Source organism: Arachis ipaensis, chromosome B02, assembly GCF_000816755.2.
Source record: "Arachis ipaensis cultivar K30076 chromosome B02, Araip1.1, whole genome shotgun sequence".
Taxonomy (NCBI): domain Eukaryota; kingdom Viridiplantae; phylum Streptophyta; class Magnoliopsida; order Fabales; family Fabaceae; genus Arachis; species Arachis ipaensis.
Genome location: NC_029786.2, coordinates 30,598,119 through 30,607,078, shown reverse-complemented (window position 1 = coordinate 30,607,078; position 8,960 = coordinate 30,598,119).

Here is an 8,960-nt window from a genome sequence, read left to right as displayed (position 1 = left end):
ACTAAGTAAAAACAACAACCTCTTACTATCATACTTGAGAAAATCCAACAAGGATAGAACTTCCGATTAATCTTCTCCCGGTCAAGACTTTTATTTTAATTATATAAATTCTCTCGTCAATTTTCATTGCTTTAATTAATTATTATTTTAATTTCCCATTCTCCAACTCTAAAAATTCTCAGAAAATTCCTGACTAATAAAATAGCACTCTTTCGTCAACTCGTTGGGAGACGACCTGGGAATTCTACTCCTAGTATTTTTATTCTAATTTTGTGACAATCCTTTATAAATTGATAAGCGGAGTTTTCGTCGGTTAAGAACTGTACTTGCAACGCTGTTTTCTCTATAAATTCTTAATCGGCAATTTTTTGCCCGTCAGTAATCGAACTAAAAACATATTTGTGATTTACATTTCACGAAAATTTAGATTGTACTATCGAAAGGATAATCAAACTCATTAGCCATAAATAATCAAACTCAGTAAACACATATAATCAAATTCAGTAGTCAAATATAGCACTGAACCTGAATATAAATTCAGAGTATAATCAAACTCAGAGTATAATCTAACTCAGTAAACATGTAGAATCAAACTCGGTAGTCAAATATAGCACTAAACCTGAGTATAATCAAACTTTGTAAATATGTATAATCAAACTCAGAGTAAAATCAAACTTTGTAAACAAATTACTATTATTTGCTACTTCAAATACAAAGGATGTCAATAAAACAAAGCATGTATTATTAGCAAACTAACTTACTTTTCATTCGAACTTGTGTTTGCTCCTCCTTCTTGCTTCTTTTCTCTCTTTGATTTTTTAGAGTCTTCTTGCCTTAATTCTTTTTTGTCCTTGTTAGACTGTCTATCACTTTTCTCTTTTCACTTTGCTGTTTTGTCACTTTCGTTGATTTTGTAGAATTTTCTTGTCTCAATTCTTTTTTGTCCTTCTTAGGACTGTCTACCACTTTTCTCTTTTCACTTTGCTGTTTTTCTGCTTTGGTTGATTTTGTAGAATCTTCTTGCCTCAATTCTATTTTGTCCTTCTTAGGACTGTCTACCACTTTTCTCTTTTCATTTTGTTATTTTTCCACTTTAGCAGCCTCTTTCACAACCTTTTTTTTTAGTCGGACTGGCTGTTTAGGCACAAGTTTCTCTTCCTTTAACTTAACCAGCCCCTATAACACATGCATAATTAGTGAAAATTCATTCATTATGGATAGAAAATGAAATTTTAGAGAGCGAAAAATGTAAGTACCGATGGACTTTTTCTTTCTAATGCTAATTGGGCAAAAATGAGTTCCTTTGTCCAATGCGGAAGCCAAGGTGGTTGTGGTTCTTTCTCAAAAGTAAAAGGTCCATATTTTTGCTTATGGAAGTATAAAATCTGAATTCAATAAATTAAAGTTATATTATAATCAAACATGCTTTAGATGATAGTCCAACAAAAAATTAGTTTAAATGAAAAATACCTGAAGCACATATATGCACCAATTCAAAATTGACACCACTCCTTGTTTAAAGTTGTTAACTCCATCAGCAAGGCCATCAACAATGTATCTAATTCAATTGTACTTCGTTGGATTATCAACATCAATTATAAATGAAAAAATTTTATCCCGGGTCATTGTTGTATTTATTGGCAACAAGAATGTTATCAATGAATACAATAAGAATGCTCTCCTAAATCTGGGACCCCCTCTTGGATTTTTCAACATGATTTGCCTAAAAGAATTTGGACTTTTTTCTTGAACTCTAAAAGCATGGACTCATGCTTTTTAGTTACCTCCTTGAATAGGTCACCTATTTTAAAGAAAATAATGAGAGAAAGATGATTATAATAAAACTCAGCATGGCACGATATTTTTAAGATCAATAGCTTCAATATGTAAAAAGTTCAGCAAGCAAGTCATCAGTAATGCAAGATTCAGATTTTAATATATAATTATACTCCTATACCAATCAAGTGATATTAAAAATCAAATTTAATAACAACATAATGAAGGATTGTAAATATGTTATACAGCATGTTTGATTTTATACAGTCAATCCTAATTAATAAAATCAAAGGATCTTAAAAAAATTTTAATTATTACCGTATGCACGTAATCCCAAGATAACTGCAACTGAATCCCAAGTAATATCTACTTTTCCTATTGGAGTGAGAAGATGAAATTTGGAGAGATTAAAGGCGTTTACAAGGGCCAAAATTAAATCATGGTTTAAATTCCCCTTGGGATACCCAAGAGGGATCCAAAACCCGTTGCTCTGACCTCGTTGCATTGCACATCATTCAAATAGTCAGAAGAAAGTGTCGCTAACAAGTTTGGTGCACATCTCGTGTCAACATAGCATTACATTAATGAAAATACTAATCATATTCGAATCAAATCATAGATATAAAGTAGTAGCGTGCTCAGTTTCAATTCAGATTACCAACTTACAATCAGTTAAAATAATAAATATTTCAGTCTCTTAATCGAAAGTCTCAAATTTAAGTTCTATGATCAAATCTAAGTTTTAAGAATAAGGCAATAATGTAACATCTACATGACTAACATTGTAATCAAACTATGTATTTGCTATATACTAAATACCCCTTTTCCCCTTCTTATTAATTACCATTACTGCATTGACAGGGGAAAAAGGATCAGATCAGAGTTCCTATTAGTGGCACATTTCCTAGGAAAAACAAAAGAATCAAAACCACTGTATGTAATCCATGGCAACGAAGGCATTTACAAACCACATGCAACTCACACTTCTCTTTACTGCACACACACAGTAGCCATGTATCATCCTTTGGATTCGTCACTTATAGCATGTGTTAGTTAAAGTGGCAAAATAAAAGATTTAAACTCAACACTGCCTTTAGTGGCTATTATCTCTGAAATTTAGAGATAATAATCAAACACTAAAATACAACATGTGTAGCTAATGTGGCATTCGTTTTACTATGTAAACTAATATTTAGTAATGCACTCTACATAATAAAATAAGAGCATGCAAAGACCTTATCAGATGAAAAAAAAATCTAGCATAAAAGATAAAAAAATAAAGACAAAATACCTTTCTCCACTCTATCTCCTTCGAAGTTTCTTTGGATACATTTTTTTTTTCTTTGGAGTCCCTGTTTTCTGGTTCTCTTTCTACTCGTTTTGGTGTAGTCTTCTTTTGCATTTTTCAAAACTAGCAAATTAAACAACCAAAATCCAATCAAATTCAAAAAGGAAAAAAAATTTAAAACTCAATAATCAAATATCAAGTATGCTATAATCAAACATATTGTAATATCATGTTTTAAAAGCTGAGCATAATCAAATAAACTCTAAATCATATCATAAAAATTCAGTTATAATCAAACATGTTGTAGATATCAATTGTGCTATAATATAATATTTAAAAATTGAGCATAATCAAACTCATTCAGTATAATAATCAAACATACTCCAACTCATATCACAAAAATCCAGTTATAATCAATTATTAGTCTACTAATAATCAATTGCTAAAATTAGCATACTGAGACTTCAATTCAAAATCCTAACTTAAATATTTTAGTACAAACTATGCACAACACAAATTGATTTATAGAAGCTCAAAATACAGAAGGAAAATGCAGTCGAAGAAACTAATAGAAGCTCAAAACAAATAACAATAATGCCGTCAGAAGATGATAGATTAAAACAAGAAAAATGCAAGAAAAATGCAGAATCAAACAAGGAATAGAAATTTACCTTGCAGAATAAAACAAGGAAAATGTAGTCGATGAAATTTGCGCCTTAGACACAGAGCACTGCACCCGAGACAGAGGAAGGAGAATCACAACCGCGAAAGAGAATTGTGTCACCAGAGAGAGAGAGGAAAGGAGAATCGTGCCGTCGGAGAAAGAGGGAAGGAGAGTCGTGCCACCGGAGAGAGAGGGAATGAGAATCACCGTTGAGAATGAGAATGAAAAAGGAGTTGCGTCGGAGAGTGAGGGTGAGAGTGAGAGAAGGAGAAAGAAGAACGTTTGTTTCAGTGCGTGTAAAAAGTGAGAGTAAGGTTGAGAGTGAGATTTTGATTTTTAATATTTGAATTTTGTATTATATTACGTATATAAATACGGTGGCTGAAAATAGTGGCTGAAAATGGTGTGCATGTAGCACAACTGAAATAAAATAATATGCCATCCAAAACAACAAAATTAAGCAGTAGATTAGCCTATCAATCTGTTTATCATATGCCTGCAAATAAGGGAATATAATCATAATCATATAATATAGAAGAAAGAGTGGACCATTATAGATACCATTAAGGTTTTAAAAAGCCACTAACCATCGCCGTTGTCGCTTTCCTCATGGTCGCCGTGGCTTTCCTCATCACAATTGTAGTCTTTCTCATCGCCTCCGTCGCTTTTCCCATTGACGTCGCTGTTGTCGCTGTCTCCGCCAATGTCTCTATTGACGGCTTCGCTGTCGGTATCAATGCCGACTCATCGTCCTCAATGTTGGTGTAACAGCCCAGACCACCCGCTAGCACGATATTGTCTGCTTTGGAATACAAGGCCTCACGGTTTTGCCTTTGACGATAGGGATGCTAGCCGAAGCCCCCCACACTCACTCGTCAAAACGCGTCATGCTAGGGAAAGGTATCCACATCCTTATAAGGCATGCTTCGTTCCCCTCTCCAACCGATGTGGGACCTTACAATCCACCCCCTAAGGGAGCCCAGCGCACTCGTTGGCACATCGATCCGGGTTCTGGCTCTGATACCATCTGTAACAGCCCAGACCACCCGCTAGCATGATATTGTCTGCTTTGGCACACAAGGCTTCCGCTTTGGCACACAAGGCCTCACGGTTTTGCTTTTGACGATAGGGATGCTAGCCGAAGCCCCCCACACTCACTCGTCAAAACGCGTCATACTAGGGAGAGGTATCCACACCCTTATAAGGCATGCTTTGGCCGTTCAGGATTACAAGAATCTATTCAATGAGAATGGAATGCCAAAACCAAGTTACCCAAATCATTGGAAAGGAGAACATGGAATTTACAGTGCTGGATTTTCGAAAAGAGGATTAGAAGGCATCTCATTTGATGCGAAGAAAATAGCAAATGATATCAACTTCACTTTTGTAACAGCCCAGACCACCCGCTAGCACAATATTGTCCGCTTTGGCACACAAGGCCTCACGGTTTTGCCTTTGACGATAGGGATGCTAGCCGAAGCCCCCCACACTCACTCGTCAAAATGCGTCATACTAGGGAGAGGTATCCACACCCTTATAAGGCATGCTTCGTTTCCCTCTCCAACCGATGTGGGCCTTACAATCCACCCCCTAAGGGAGCCCAGCGCCCTCGCTGGCACATCGATCCGGGTTCTGGCTCTGATACCATCTGTAACAGCCCAGACCACCCGCTAGCACGATATTGTCCGCTTTGGCACACAAGGCCTCACGGTTTTACTTTTGACGATAGGGATGCTAGCCGAAGCCCCCCACACTCACTCGTCAAAACGCGTCATACTAGGGAGAGGTATCCACACCCTTATAAGGCATGATTCGTTCCCCTCCCCAACCGATGTGGGCCTTACAGTTGGCCTGCTGCAGTCGCTGCTGTTGGTGTCGTCAATGCCGACGTTTGTGTCCATCATCTTCGACGTCGCCCCGCTGCAGTCATTGCTGCGACGCCGCTGCTGCTATCGCCGTCGCCATTGCTGCGGCCTCCTTCGCTACCGCTGCTAATATTGGCATTGCCGTTGGGATAGCTATTTTCGGCGGGCCTATTGGGATGGACATTGGGCAAGTTGGGATGGTCGTTGGCGGCCAGCAAGTGGGATGGGCGTTGGCAATAGTGAAGTTAGGATGACTGACAACAGGGAAGTTGGCGTTCCCGTTCATGTCGATGTAGAGTGAGAATGAAGGAGAAAGGAAAACTGAGAAGTGTGAACGCAGTGAGAGAGATGAGAGAACGGTGATGGAGAGAGAGGTGTGTTACCTAGATTATTTTTTTATCAATAATAGATGTACTTGTTGTAATTTTTTTATAATGGAAGTACATAGGGAATACATGGTATATAAGGTATAATAACTCAACATGTTATTTAGATTTTCTTCATGTTTATTGAAGAGAATGAAAAATCCCTTAAAGAATACCTTATATACTATGTACTCCTTATGTACTCCCACTATAAAAAAATTACAACAAGTAAACCTACATCTGATAAAAAATAATCTGGGTAACATGTTAAGCACCTTATATACTATGTATTCCTTATATACTCTCATTATAAAAAAAATTACAACAAATAAACCTGCATCTACTATTCATAAAAAATAATTTAGGTAACAGGATGGAGAGGGCTAGTCAAAGAAGAGAGTGTGAGGGTTGAGGGAAAAAGAATAATGAGAGAGAGGTCCTAAGAATTGTCCCACGCATCTCTCTTCCAACGAAATGAGAATATTTTTTGGTGACGAGTGGTAAGGTTGCTATAACAATATTTTGTTATTTACTTGTATACAGATATATATTCGCTTTCCTCATTGATTGTTGCCGTCTCTGCCAATGTCTTCGTTGACGGCTTTGCTATCGGTGTCAATGGTGACGATGTCATCGTCTTCGATGTCGCCTCCGCCGTGGTCGCTGTTGTCGTCAATGCCGACGATGTTTGTGTCATTCTTACGGCCGCTGCTGCCTCCTTCGCTGTCGCTGCTAATATTGGCATTGGCATTACCGTTGGGATAGCAGTTTCCGGCGGGTCCGTTGGGATGGCCATTGGGCAAGTTGGGATGGCGGTTGGCAGCCGGCACGTGAGATGGGCCGTTGGCAGGGAAGTTGGCGTACCTGTTCAGAAAACTGAGAAGTTTGAACGCAGTGAGAGAAGAGAGAACGGAGAGAGAGGGGTGTGTTACCGTGTGTTACCTCGATTATTTTTTTTATCAAGAGTAGATGTAGGTTTACTTGTAATTTTTTTTATAGTTGGAGTACAGAAAGAGTACATAGTATATAAGGTGTAATAATTCAACATGTTAATTAGATTTTTTTTATGTTTGTCAAAGAGAATGAAAAATTCCTTAAAGTATAGATTTTTTTTATGGTTGTCGAAGAGAATGAAAAATCCCTTAAAGAATATTTGTTGACTTATTACATCTTATATATCATGTACTCTTTATGTACTCTCGTTATAAAAAAAATTACAACAAGTAAACTTATATCTACAATTGATAAAAAAATAATTTAGGTAACATGTTGAGTTATCACACCTTATATACTATATATTCCTTATGTACTCTCACTATAAAAAAATTACAACAAATAAATCTATATCTATTATTGATAAAAAAATAATCTATGTATTGCATGTGAGAGCTTAATTCTGTTTGTTGTTTTGATTAGTATTTTGGAACAATATTTTAAATTCCCATATTGCATGCAAGGATTGATTGTGTCCTTTGTAATTTTATTAGTAAAAGTATAGTTAGACAAAGAAAATACTAAACAATGTGAACAATGGATATATCGGATGTTCATTTCACTAGGTGTGCGGATAGTTATTCTAATATTAAAATTTAGGTGGATAATTTCGGGATATAGTGTGTTTTTACATTATTAGTGGTTGTTCATGTTATTCAAGAAAGTTATTGGTTATCTAGTATAACCTATTTTATTAAAGTCTTAATTTTTTTTTTGTGACTATTAAAATCTTAGTTTAAAGTTTGAGAGATGAATTCTATTATAATAAAAATTAGTGTGTTTTTTTCAACTTAATATTTAATACATATTTAATTCATTTATTTCTATTTCATTTGACACAATTCTTTATGTGATGAATGACAATATAGAACATAAAAAATATTCAAATAGCAATTTTTTTTAAAAAAATGTTATTTGAAGAAAATACCTTAATATCGTGACACCTAATAAACTCTTTTTCATCCATGATATATTCGTGTATAACTCAATTAATTTACTAATCATTATTTTAGTAATTATGTATTTTTTTAACAAATAAAACTTTTTTATTATATAAAATTCAATCAATACACACACACACATATTATTTTAGATTTTAATTTTTTTTATTATTCAATTAGTAAAGTACTTTACATAACATATTAAAAATACCAGTAGAAAAATATATAATGATAAAATCAAATTTTCATGACTTTCACATTTAAAATGATTCCAAAACGAAAAATTTATTCATTCATTAAAATCATGACCTTTACATTTAACATGATTTATCAGCATCTCAACATAAATTACATGACTTGTTGCTTAACTGAAATTAATTGAAAATAAAATTATGAAAATAATCTACAGTTTTTTGGTATGTAAATACATGAGTTCATAAAAACCAAAAGTCAAAAAATTGTCTTCAACCTTTATTATTGTTATAAGTCCAATAACATATACAAAACTATAACCTGTCTTTGGTGTGACCTACAAATATATATTACCAATCGAACCTAAGCATAACATACATATTAGTATATTACTATCTAAATACCTAAACTTCTAAGTTATCACTTCGTAGTTCATGCTTTTAGGCTAAATTTATTTTAATTAGAATGACTCAATTTCAGAGTAGTAATACTACTACTTAGTATAATAAAATAATAAAACTCAAAACACTTAAAAAATAATAACAACAAAAAACACAGAATGTCCCTAAAAACCAAAAATAAAATAAATACACACATTCATGAAGTAAGATAAGCAAAAAGTATTTATCTAAGACCCTCACTAACAGAGTGAAAAATATAGAAGATTATTCTACATACTGCTTACTTTTCTAACATTGAAGAAGCAAGTTCTCATTTCTTAGATTTGGTCTTCTTACTTATTTTCTAGAATTTTTATACTACTGATGCAACAAATATTGTGGCTTCAACTCGTTTTACTTTCTCCATTTTATTATTATTATTATTATTATTATTATTATTATTATTATTATTATTATTATTATCTATCTTCTATCT